Genomic DNA, 14,048 nt, shown 5'->3' on the forward strand with positions numbered 1-14,048 from the left:
CACTAGTTATTTCATCAAAATAATTATTTAATTAATGTTTATTTCCTTGCAGGTATACCGTGTGTCTCCCCTAAGAGGCGTCAGGGGCACTTTCTCAGGTCTTCCTATAGATACGAGGGTAATCCCAATAGTAAGGTTTCCTTTTTATAAGTTCAGAACTCTGTTTGTGTTGCAGTTGGTCACACTGTTACGAAGAGTGCTCCACGCGCTGTGTGTAAACATGCGCGCGCCACGCTGAGGCTCTCAGTCTTGGCTTGGCAGCTGTTGAGAATGGAGCTCCCTTTGGATGTTATCGTCAAGTGCGATTTCCAAGCAGTTATTCGGTTTTTGAAATCAAAGAGCACTGCACTGATTGAAATCCATCGCCAATTGACAGAAGTGTATGGTGAGTCGTACATCGATGTCGAAAAAGTGTGTAGAGAGTTTGCAGCTGGTCGGACCGAAATTCATGAAGAACAGAGGAGCGGGAGACCGTCAATTTCTGAGGAGACAGTGTTGAAGGTTGAACAAAGCATGTGTGAAGATCGGCGGGTCACCCTGGATGATCTCTGCACGTTGGTTCCTGAGGTTTCCCGAAGCACCGCTCACAGAGTTTTAACGGAAACATTGAACCACCGGAAGGTGTGCGCAAGATGGATGCCACACATGCTGACTGAGGACCACATGCGGCAACGAGTTGATGCTTCCCGCGCATTTCTTCACCACCCTGCAGCCGAACAGGACAACTTTTTGGACTTAATTGTCACGGGTGACGAGACCTGGGTAAACCACTTTACACCTGAGACCAAGCAACAATCACGGCAGTGGCGGCATCCCTCTTCGCCAAAGCCGGGGAAATTCAAACAAACACAATCTGTCGGTTAAGACATGACAACCTTTTTTTGGGATCGGAAAGGGGTATTGTTATGCCCACTGGGACCACAATTAACGCTGACAGGTACTGTGAGACTCTGAAAAAACTCAAACGGGCAATTCAGAACCGGAGAAGAGTAATGTTGAGCAAGGGCGAACACATTCTCCATGACAACGCTCGCCCACACATCGCTCGGCAACCGTTGCTCTCCTGCAACAGTTTCAGTGGAACATAATCACCCACCCACCCTATAGTCCTGTCTTGGCTCCCAGTGACTATCAATTGTTGCGTAGGTTAAAAGGACATTTGGATGGAAAGTGATTCAGCTCCGAGGACGAAGTGAAAGGAGAGGTTCATAACTTTCTGAACAGCATGGCGGCGAGCTGGTATTGCATCGGCAGAAATGGTGATTATAATGTAAAATAGCTACATGTTCAAGCTGTAAACTGATGTAAACCATTGTAGAAATAAACAAGTCTATGTACTTATAAAAAAATAGGAGACCTTACTTTTGGGATTATCCTCGTACCTGTAATTTCGTTTATACATTGTGTAGCTGGAGCCAGCTGAAAAATTTACTGCCCATCACGTCTTCCATGCAAGGCCCATTGCCTGCAGAAAAAAATCAGATTGTTTTCCATTACAAATGAAATTATTTTTAAATCATTCTTTGAAGATCCCATTCGATAGATCACTGTCATGTTAGTCTAGTCCGACATTCGTTTTATGGATGTGTAGTACCAGGAACTGTAAAACTTGAAGTATTAATAGTGCTCCTGCGGCAACCATGTTGAATTCGCGGTAGCAGTCAGTGCATGTTCCGACATTGATGTCGCTGTTCGATTACTAGTTTTTCTTCATCTTTTACTGTCCCTGTTAATAAATATGAGTAAAGCAAATCTGGCTCTAATCTGGCACCGCTCCATCGGACGGGGAAGTAAAATTCTGCTTTAGAAATCATATTGTTTGTAAGGGGAAAGGAAGCACAATGCGTCCACACTGGGTGTTGTATGAAAGATAAGTTGAGCACTCTTTGTTTGGGCTCACGCCAGATGACTACAGTGCAAGAACGAAATTGCAATTATCTGCTTGGACGCCAGAGAAAATGAGCCTGACGAGTCTTAGGACAGGCATCAGAGTATATTTACGGATGTCCATCTTATTGCTTGGACGAGGGAATTCAGCTGATGATATACATGATAAAAAGTGCCACCACGGCTGTATCTTGAGAATGCCTTTATTCTACCACACGACTAGTTTCGGCGGCACAGTACCTCCATCTTCAGGTCCCACTACTGCCAAAAGTGTATTTGATTTCCTGGTGCGTTTATTGTGGGGCCTTGTTACTAGCACAAGCGGGCCATCTTTCAGAAGGATCCTGATGAAAGCTAGCTCACGTGTGCTAGTGACAGGGATCGCACAGCAAATGCGCTAAGGAAATGAAATACTCTTTTCGCAGTAGTGGGACCTGACGATGGCGGTACTGTGCCTCCGAAACTAGTCGTGTGGTAGAATAAAGACATTCTCAAGATACAGCTGTGGTGGTACTTCTTCTCATAGACATCCTGTATATTTTCAGACCTGGCACACAGAGAAATTACCGCTCCACAGCGCTGTAGCTCGCTGATGAGACAGGCTGCGCCACTTCGTTGAGACTGCACTAGCAGCGTGATGATGATGATGATGTTTGGTTTGTGAGGCGCTCAGCTTCGCGGTTATCAGCGCCCGTACAAATTCCCAACCTTTGCTCAGTCCAAACTCTCTACTTTCGTGAATGATGATGAAATGATGAGGACAACTCAAACGCCCAGTCATCTCGAGGCAGGTGAAAATCCCTGACCCCCACCGGGAATCGAACCCGGGACCCCGTGCTCGGGAAGCGAGAACGCGACCGCGAGACCACGAGCTGTGGACAACCGGCAGCGTGCTAAGGTACTGTGGCGCGAATTGTAACTAGCAACAAATAAAGACTTAACTGTGTTATTTGTTTTTCTTCGAGGTGATGATTCCAGCTTCATGGCTACCCCTGGCACATTGCAACACTCTCTTCTTCTGGGCTGGACGCCCTGCAGTTGGAGAGGGCCTGTGGCTGGGCCCGGTGCCTGCGGGCTGCGATCGGCGAGCCGGCGCGCTCAGCGCTAACAGCGTTTCAAGTATTTATGCAGGTGGCGGCGCGCGGCCCAGCGGCCCCAGCCAATCTCAACTCGGCCGTCGGCGTTGCCGTCGGCGCCAACGACGCCGTTTCATCTCTGGCAAGTGAGCACTCGCCGCCGCGGACGCATCGCCTCCTCTCCGTTTCGTGCCTGAGCTATACAACACTTATACTGCGTAGTCGTTTTATCAGAAGAGATTTTAAAACTTTCATCCGCGATATAAACTCTCATGGAACCCATGGGTTATACTTTTGATGGGGGTTAACCTCTTGGAATGTGACAAAATATTTAGTGCTGCACTGGTCACTGATGTACAGGGTGATTATAATAAAAGTTAAACGTTCAAAACGCTGTAGAAATGACACCACTTGCCAGAATGACGTCATATTGCAATTGGCTACTATCGGAGAAGGGTCAAATGTATGACAGTGGAGAAATAAATAGTTACAAAATGTAGCAATAGATGGCGCTGTAAGCAACATACACTACTGGTCATTAGAACTGCTACACTAAGAAGAAACGCACGTGATAAACGGGTATTCATTCGACAAATATATTATACTAGAACTGACATGTGATCACATTTTCACGCAGTTTGGGTGCATAGATCCCGAGAAATCAGCACCCAGAACAATCACATCTGAGGTACAGCTGCCCATGCAGCTTCAACACGATACCACAGTTCATAAAGAGTAGTGACTGGCGTATTGTGACGAGCCAGTTGCTCGGCCACCATTGACCAGACGTTTTCAATTCGTGAGAGATCTGGAGAATGTGCTGGCCAGGGCAGCACTCGAACATTTTCTGTATCCAGAAAGGCCCGTATAGGACCTGCAACATGCGGTCGTGCATTATCCTGATGAAATGTAGGGTTTCATAGGGATCGACTGAAGGGTAGAGCCACGGGTAGTAACACATCCGAAATGTAACGTCCACTGTTCAAAGTGCCGTCAATATGAATAAGAGGTGACCGAGACGTGCAACCAATGGCACCCCATACCATCACGCCGGGTGATACGCCAGTAAGCCGATGACGAAAACACGCCTCCAATGTCCGTTCACCGCGATGTCGCCAAACACGGATGCGACCATCAAGATGCTGTAAACAGAACCTGGATTCATCCGAAGAAATGACGTTTTGCTATTCGTGCACCCAGGTTCGCCGTTGAGCACACCACCGCAGGCGCTCCTGTCTGTGATGCAGCGTCAAGGGTAACCGCAGCCATGGTCTCCGAGTTGATAGTCAATGCTGCTGCAAACGTCGTCGAACTGTTCGTGCAGATGGTTGTTGTCTTGCAAACGTCCCCATTTGTTGACTCAGGGATCGAGACGTGGCTGCACAATCCGTTACAGCCATGCGGATAAGATGCTTGTCATCTCGACTGCTAGTGATACGAGGCCGTTGGGATCCAGCACGGCGTTCCGTGTTACCCTCCTGAACCCGCCGATTCCACATTCTGCTAACAGTCATTTTATCTCGACTAACGCGAGCAGCAATGTCGCGATACGATAAACCGCAATCGCGATAGGCTACAATCCGACCTTTGTCAAAGTCGGAAACGTGATGGTACGCATTTCTCCTCCTTACAGGAGGCATCACAACAGCGTTTCACCAGGCAACGCTGATCAACTGCAGTATGAGAAATCGGTTGGCAACTTTCCTCATGTCAGCACGTTGTAGGTGATACCACCAGCGCCAACCTTGTGTGAATGCTCTGAAAAGCTAATCATTTGCGTATCACAGTATCTTCAATTTTAATGGCCAGTAGTGTAATTTCATAGTAGTTGTCTACAAATGACAAATGAATCATACTACAATGCCTAAGGTGTACGTCTGACGGTAAACAAACTCTACTACTCATGTGCATGGGTGTACAGGTGTGATACTGTTAGTTACGCCAGCCCATCCATCAGGGCAAGGTCATATCACATCGGACGGCAAAAATCAGTTTTTAATTGTCCTGAGGCCCAGAACCACATAAAAAACGTCAATAGCATCGGTTGTTAATTGTCCTGAGGCCAAAGACTACATAAAAAGCATCAATCAAAATCAAATTGGGTTATTCATATCCGTATGACTAGCGCAAAACATGTTCAGTATGCTATCCATCGTTTTCTGCAACACGTTGAAATCGAGAAACAGCATTTCCACAACTGATCAAAGTGTTTCCGGTGTCACTTTCAGAGTGTGTTCCGCAGTGCGTGCCTTCAGCGTAGCCAAGTTTGCAGTTGGAACACTGAACACATCTTTCAGATAGCCCCACAGCCAAAAGTCACAAGGATTAAGACCAGGTGATCGGGACGGCATTTCCGAAATGGGGCGTCAGCAGCTGCTTAACTGGATATACAATATGCGGAGGTGCGCCATCTTACACACAAATGATCCCATCCACACAGCCACGCCGTTGGAGAGCTGGTACGGCGTGGTTGCGCGAAAGACACTGATAGCGCTTACCAATGACGGTACAGATAAGAGGACCGGAAGCACCTGTCTCTTCGAAAAAATATGGCCCCACGACAAATGATGCCATAAACCAGCACCACACAGTGACCGTTTCAAGATGAATTAGTTCTCGTTGATTTGTGCGTGGACTTTCTGTTACTCATATTCGACAATTCTACGTAATGACATATCCTGTCAGGTGGAAGTGGGCTTCGTCTGTCCACAAAATCTTCCACGGCCAATCATTGTGCACTTCCATGTGATGGAGAAATTCTAAGGCAATGGTCTCCCTTGCTGGTAGGTCAACAGGATGCAGCCCGTGCACACGGGTAATTTTGAATGGATAGGAAAGAAGGATGTTTCTTAGGATTTTACACACCATGCTCACGGGTATGTCCAGTGTACGGGTAGTTCGCGCATTACACCACCCGTTCCTCCTCCACTGCTGTGGCCACTGCTTCCACTGAAGTCAAATCAATTCGTTTCCTTCCTCTACCAGGTTGTACGCCAAAAGAACCTGTCTTTTCGAATTTCCGAATCATTTTCTCCAAACCCACGGTAGTCATCGGACCAACGCCTTTTGTCAAACCCTTCAGTATCCTGAACTTCTGCAGAGTGACGTGTGCACAGTCATCATTCTTGTGATACAGCTTTACAAGCAGAGTTCGATCCTGCATTGAGACAATCATGGCGAACGTCGCAGACTAGAAAGGAGAAAAACCGTGTACCTGGCGTGCTTGTAGCAACTCCAATGAATCGTGCGCATGAGAGATGTTTTCATTTACGTATTCTCACAAATACAGTGCCATCTGTTATTCAATTTTCATAATATTTTTTTTTCTTGTGCCATACGTTGCAATTTGATGTCATTCTGACCAGTGGTGTTATTTCTACAGCGTTTTGTAACCCTAACTTTAATTACAATCACCCTGTATGTGCATTTAAGAATGCGGCGATACGAACACATGTGCCGATCCATGTAAGTCTGACTGTCGAACTAGTTTACGAATTATGCATCGAGATAACATGAATTGGACGTAATTACTAACTAGTTAAAAAAGTGACGGATCAGTGCGCTGCGACAATATCGGATTACCGAGTAGGGCTTTGCTTCTTTCATGTAGTATCAGTCCTCCACTTTCTAAAATCTGCAGGACCCCTAAATCAGTACTCGACTGTAACTCACGCCAGCCACGAAAGCACACATGTATGTTATTTCCTATCCTTTCCATTTGTGTCTTCTTTTTCCTATTCTTTTCCATTTTCTATCCTCTTCAGTTCGCCTTGCCTTTCCTCATCTCCTTTCTCCTTGTCCCTCTCTCTACCTTAACTTCTCACACTTGCTCCTCCACCGCCCCTTTTCTTCTCATTCACTGACTCTTCCTCTTCTTTACCTCTTCCTTCTCCGATGACCTTTTTCACATTGTTTACTCTTCACTTCTATAGCTGAATGTTATCCTCATTTAAGTATAACATTCAGGAACGAAATTTTACTCCAAATAATGTAGAAGAACTTGAGGGTTAGCATGCAGTCTAACGATCACAGCTGAGGAGCTACTTCAACAACGGCCGCAGTCTGATACAGCTTACGACATTTATCCGGTAAGAGATTTTGTGTCTGTTTGATGTACATGCTTGTTTTCTATATGTAGTGAGAGGAATAAATATAAATATTCCAAATTTTTCGGCAGATAATTACCACCTTCATCTAACACCTAACATTTTGCCGCATTTTTGTGACACTTTGTCAGCAGTGAGGCAAGCCTGTGACAATTCTCTGTACATGATCGATGTCATCTGTTACTCAAACCAGAGATCCAGTTACGAACCCCACCGATTTGAGCAATATTACAGTCACCCCTTATTTGGGCCAACCTCAAGTTCCCGGTATCTTTCAAATAAATCGGAACGTGCTATTTCCTATACCTACCACATAAAACTGTGCTTCTCTGCTCGTCATGCTATAAACAGATAAACAATGTTACTCCCCCGTATTTGTTTGAGATGACTACCTAATAATAAAAAAGTACAGAACTTTACGTTTTTTAGATTAAGAGCAACTTGGCGGTAGTTGCACCAGAAATATACTGTCAAGATCTAACATAACATTACTGAAAATCTTACAGAATTACATTTCCTGATTGATAACCGTATCATTAGCAAATGGTCTAAGATTAAATATCTAACATATATCTTTAACAGCAAATATTATGTTACATCTCCCACAGCAGTTTGTAGTAGCAGTAACTGTTTCGGACTCGCTTAGTTTTTTTACTGAGGGCTAAACTGTACCGCACATGTTAAAGTGCAAAAGAGTCAACTGCTTTAAAAAAAGAGACGTGATTGTACTTCATTACTTCATAGGCAGTCGCATGACTCTTAAAAAGAAGGGAATCTGAATCCAGAACACCAGGGTTGCATTTTTTATGAACTTTTCATAGTGCATGAAAATGTGTCTAATTCAGATATGTTGTTGTTGTTGTTGTGGTCTTCAGTCCTGAGACTGGTTTGATGCAGCTCTCCATGCCACTCTATCCTGTGCAAGCTTTTTCATCTCCCAGTACCTACTGCAACCTACATCCTTCTGAATCTGCTTAGTGTATTCATCTCTTGGTCTCCCTCTACGATTTTTACCCTCCACGCTGCCCTCCAATACTAAATTGGTGATCCCTTGATGCCTCAGAACATGTCCTACCAACCGATCCCTTCTTCTGATCAAGTTGCGCCACAAACTTCTCTTCTCCCCAATCCTATTCAATACTTTCTCATTAGTTATGTGATCTACCCATCTAATCTTCAGCATTCTTCTGTAGCACCACATTTCGAAAGCTTCTATTCTCTTCTTGTCCAAACTATTTATCGTCCATGTTTCACTTCCATACATGGCTACACTCCATACGAATACTTTCAGAAATGACTTCCTGACACTTAAATCAATACTGGATGTTAGCAAATTTCTCTTCTTCAGAAACGCTTTCCTTGCCATTGCCAGCCTACATTTTATATCCTCTCTACTTCGACCATCATCAGTTATTTTGCTCCCCAAATAGCAAAACTCCTTTACTACTTTAAGTGCCTCATTTCCTAATCTAATTCCCTCAGCATCACCCGACTTAATTAGATTACATTCCATTATCCTTGTTTTGCTTTTGTTGATGTTCATCTTATATCCTCCTTTCAAGACACTGTCCATTCCATTCAACTGCTCTTCCAAGTCCTTTGCTGTCTCTGACAGAATTACAATGTCATCGGCGAACCTCAAAGTTTTTATTTCTTCTCCATGAATTTTAATACCTACCCCGTATTTTTCTTTTGTTTCCTTTACTGCTTGCTCAATATACAGATTGAACAACATCGGGGAGAGGCTACAAACCTGTCTTACTCCCTTCCCAACCACTGCTTCCCTTTCATGTCCCTCGACTCTTATAACTGCCATCTGGTTTCTGTACAAATTGTAAATAGCCTTTCGCTCCCTGTATTTTACCCCTGCCACTCTAAGAATTTGAAAGAGAGTATTCCAGTCAACATTGTCAAAAGCTTTCTCTAAGTCTACAAATGCTAGAAACGTAGGTTTGCCTTTCCTTAATCTTTCTTCTAAGATAAGTCGTAAGGTCAGTATTGCCTCACGTGTTCCAGTGTTTCTACGGAATCCAAACTGATCTTCGCCGAGGTTGGCTTCTACTAGTTTTTCCATTCGTCTGTAAAGAATTCGTGTCAGTATTTTGCAGCTGTGACTTATTAAGCTGATAGTTCGGTAATTTTCACATCTGTCAACACCTGCTTTCTTTGGGATTGGAATTATTATATTCTTCTTGAAGTCTGAGGGTATTTCGCCTGTTTCATACATCTTGCTCACCAGATGGTAGAGTTTTGTCAGGACTGGCTCTCCCACGGCCGTCAGTAGTTCCAATGGAATATTGTCTACTCCGGGGGCCTTGTTTCGACTCAGGTCTTTCAGTGCTCTGTCAAACTCTTCACGCAGTATCGTATCTCCCATTTCATCTTCATCTACATCCTCTTCCATTTCCATAATATTGTCCTCAAGTACATCGCCCTTGTATAGACCCTCTATATACTCCTTCCACCTTTCTGCTTTCCCTTCTTTGCTTAGAACTGGGTTTCCATCTGAGCTCTTGATATTCATACCAGTCGTTCTCTTATCTCCAAAGGTCTCTTTAATTTTCCTGTAGGCGGTATCTATCTTACCCCTAGTGAGATAGGCCTCTACATCCTTACATTTGTCCTCTAGCCATCCCTGCTTAGCCATTTTGCACTTCCTGTCGATCTCATTTTTGAGATGTTTGTATTCATTTTTGCCTGTTTCACTTACTGCATTTTTATATTTTCTCCTTTCATCAATTAAATTCAATATTTCTTCTGTTACCCAAGGATTTCTATTAGCCCTCGTCTTTTTACCTACTTGATCCTCTGCTGCCTTCACTACTTCATCCCTCAAAGCTACCCATTCTTCTTCTACTGTATTTATTTCCCCCATTCCTGTCAATTGCTCCCTTATGCTCTCCCTGAATCTCTGTACAACCTCTGGTTCTTTCAGTTTATCCAGGTCCCATCTCCTAAAATTCCCACCTTTTTGCAGTTTCTTCAGTTTTAATCTACAGGTCATAACCAATAGATTGTGGTCAGAGTCCACATCTGCCCCTGGAAATGTCTTACAATTTAAAACCTGGTTCCTAAATCTCTGTCTTACCATTATATAATCTATCTGATACCTTTTAGTATCTCCAGGGTTCTTCCATGTATACAACCTTCTTTCATGATTCTTAAACCAAGTGTTAGTTATGATTATGTTGTGCTCTGTGCAAAATTCTACCAGGCGGCTTCCTCTTTCATTTCTGTCCCCCAATCCATATTCACCTACTATGTTTCCTTCTCTCCCTTTTCCTACACTCGAATTCCAGTCACCCATGACTATTAAATTTTCGTCTCCCTTCACAATCTGAATAATTTCTTTTATTTCATCATACATTTCTTCAATTTCTTCGTCATCTGCAGAGCTAGTTGGCATATAAACTTGTACTACTGTAGTAGGTGTGGGCTTCGTATCTATCTTGGCCACAATAATGCGTTCACTATGCTGTTTGTAGTAGCTTACCCGCATTCCTATTTTCCTATTCATTATTAAACCTACTCCTGCATTCCCCCTATTTGATTTTGTGTTTATAACCCTGTAGTCACCTGACCAGAAGTCTTGTTCCTCCTGCCACCGAACTTCACTAATTCCCACTATATCTAACTTCAACCTATCCATTTCCCTTTTTAAATTTTCTAACCTACCTGCCCGATTAAGGGATCTGACATTCCACGCTCCGATCCGTAGAACGCCAGTTTTCTTTCTCCTGATAACGACATCCTCTTGAGTAGTCCCCGCCCGGAGATCCGAATGGGGGACTATTTTACCTCCGGAATATTTTACCCAAGAGGACGCCATCATCATGTAATCATACAGTAAAGCTGCAAGCCCTCGGGAAAAATTACGGCTGTAGTTTCCCCTTGCTTTCAGCCGTTCGCAGTACCAGCACAGCAAGGCTGTTTTGGTTATTGTTACAAGGCCAGATCAGTCAATCATCCAGACTGTTGCCCTTGCAACTACTGAAAAGGCTGCTGCCCCTCTTCAGGAACCACACGTTTGTCTGGCCTCTCAACAGATACCCCTCCGTTGTGGTTGCACCTACGGTACGGCTATCTGTATCGCTGAGGCACGCAAGCCTCCCCACCAACGGCAAGGTCCGGGATTCAGATATAACAAGTTAATAACAGTTACCTGAAATAGTTCCAGACTATCTCAGATTTATGAGAATCTGAGTTCAGTTTCTCCCTTCACAGAAAATGCATCGCAGGTATGGTCATGATATTGGTCGTGTCAGGACAACACAAAACTTGAAGTTGCAGAGTACCGTAGTATTGTAGACTAACTTCAGTAGGTCTCCTTTTGTCAGCTCGCTGTTGGTGGTCGCTGTCTTTCGACACTCAGACTTATGATTCTCCGATCCGGTCAGTTACCAACAGAGACGCAACACGTCATTAACTCCATCAGATCCACCAGTCATCCATCACCGATCGTCGGGTTACAACTAATCTCATCCCCTGTCTCCAGTTCCATCTTGACTTACTTCCAATACAAATCCGAAAATGACGTGTTGTAAGGTGTTAAACGAGGGTTGGAACTTTCATAGCGGCAATTATCTATTTACAGCTCGTACAAAATAGATACGTGTTTCAAAGTTGTACTGACCTTTCTGAGTAGTCACCATAATTGTGTATAACACGCTGCCAGCGATGTAGAAGTCGTAGGATACTCTTAGCAGTGTCTGTTGTGTTGACAGTTTGAGCGGCGCAGTCTATTGTCCGAGAAATTTGTAGCAGCTCTGAAGCGAATGCCGTGAAGTGTTTCCTTCAGTTTAGAAAGCGAGTTGAATTCTCGAGCGCTTGAGTCAGGGGAGTGCAGTAGGTGGTATAGCACTTAGCAGCCCCATCAGTCAAACAAATCAGTAACACCTTGCACTGTAAGTGCTTGAGCATTGTCCTGCAAAATTATGGTGAGGTCCTGCAGAATGTGTCATCACTTCTATGTTGTTCATATTTGGAACACAAGGTACGACCAGCTTACAGACAGAAGGGATGACACTTTTTGTATGACCAGACCATCATTTTGCAGGACAATGCTCAAGTACGTACAGTGCCAGTTGTTATTGATTTGTTTGACTGATGGGGCTGCGTCATGCTATACCACCTACTGCACTCCCCTGACTTAAGCCCTCGTGTGCTCAACTCGATTTCTAAACTGAAGGAACCACTTCACGGCATTCGCTTCAGAGCTGCTACAAATTCCTCGGGCAATAGACCGCGCCACTCGAACTGTCAACACAACTGGCACTGCTAAGAGTATCCTACGACTTCCACATCGCTGGCAACGGGTTATACACAATGCTGGTGACTACTTTGAAGGTCTGTAAAACTTTGAAGCACTTACCTTTTTTGTACGAGCTGTCAATAAATAGTTGCCACTATTAAAGTTCCAACCCTCGTATTTTTCTGGTACCACGCACCCAGTGCTTCATCACAACCTCGTTAACGAACGTGGCGATGCAAAATCTCCAGCTGGACTCATAATGAATTCAAGACCTGTCAGTGAGAGAAAGACAGACAGACTAATATATACTGTTCTGGTTGTCCACAACGTCTGCCATCGACATTTTAAATAGGCCACCGTTGTTGCCTAATAACAATTATAAGGAAACACAGAAGCAGTTGAAACAAAGGGTTATTTGATAAGAGACGTTTCGACATTGGTCATGGTGTTTATCAATGGACAACAACAGAAGACAGCAAGCCTGCAGTGATTGTTTTAAGACAGCCACGAGTAGTTTCTGTCTACTCTCAACATTATAGACATGCTTTATTTTTCTTAATTTCAGAAAAGACTGCTTCATTATAATATGAATCAGTGCATAACTGAAGAAGTTGTACTGAAACTATAAGGTAGCTAACATTCCACTGCTGTTACCTTTCTATACTGGTGGAAGTCTAGCAAAAATATATATTGTGGAGCCAGATTATTTTATGCTCATTAAAACATAACAGTAATATTTTCAGCATGTTTTTTGAAAATATGAAGATCAGGAAAAGACAGAACAATGAATGAAAATAAAAAATAAAAATTAATTTCATTTGGAGAGGAAGTCGCCGCGTTAAAATTTTGACTACAAGAAGAGACTTGTGAAACATGCATGTATCAAGACTTACAAGATTGTTGGAAATAATTTTAGGAAAGATAGCAACAGTAAACAATGAAAAGAAATGACATTTACTTTAGTACATCGACCAGTTGAAAAATTATAGTGGATTTTGCATGTACCACCAACTGATGAGCTGTCTGGACAAAATAGTTGGAGAATAGGTATGCGTGTTAAGTTCCCTGTTTACATAATGGTTACTCATATGTGTTATGAACCGATGTGTTCATATTTTTCACAAAGCTGTTTTTCGTTTTCATTTGTTTGCACTAAGGTGGATTTTAGAAATCAAATAAATATCTCACGCTTCCCCTTGTCAAGGAAATGACACAGTGCTGTTTCATATTTCATGTCATGTCAGCGTAGCATAATGTTGAAGCGTTCTTCGTGGAAGTGTGTAGTTTAAAGACTACTTTCATGCCAAAAATATTGTGCTCGTGCCGTTCGTAGTGTGCCGGAGTTACATTTACTTACTTTTCGAGACGTAATCTTTATTTCGAAAGAACTTATGGCACATTAGCTTTCATTTATTGATAACAGTTCTCACCAGTGTACGGTTACATTAATCATACGAGTGGTCTACCTCCAGTTGCGTACTTTAGTGTTGCTTCCTTCAAAGAACAGGCCGTGTTTCTTTCACTGAGAACGGAGAACGCAAAACTGAAGCCGATAACATATTAATTCTTACCGTAAAGAAAGAACAACTGCCAGTCAATTTTAATAACGTTGTTCATTACGAAATAATATCGCCGTTATAGTTTTAGAGTTGACAGTTTCGTTTTCAGAGTGCTGTTCACATTTGAAATGACATTATACTGTAAATGTAACATTTGAAGGTTGTGGCG

The sequence above is a fragment of the Schistocerca serialis genome, chromosome 1, assembly GCF_023864345.2.
Source record: "Schistocerca serialis cubense isolate TAMUIC-IGC-003099 chromosome 1, iqSchSeri2.2, whole genome shotgun sequence".
Taxonomy (NCBI): domain Eukaryota; kingdom Metazoa; phylum Arthropoda; class Insecta; order Orthoptera; family Acrididae; genus Schistocerca; species Schistocerca serialis.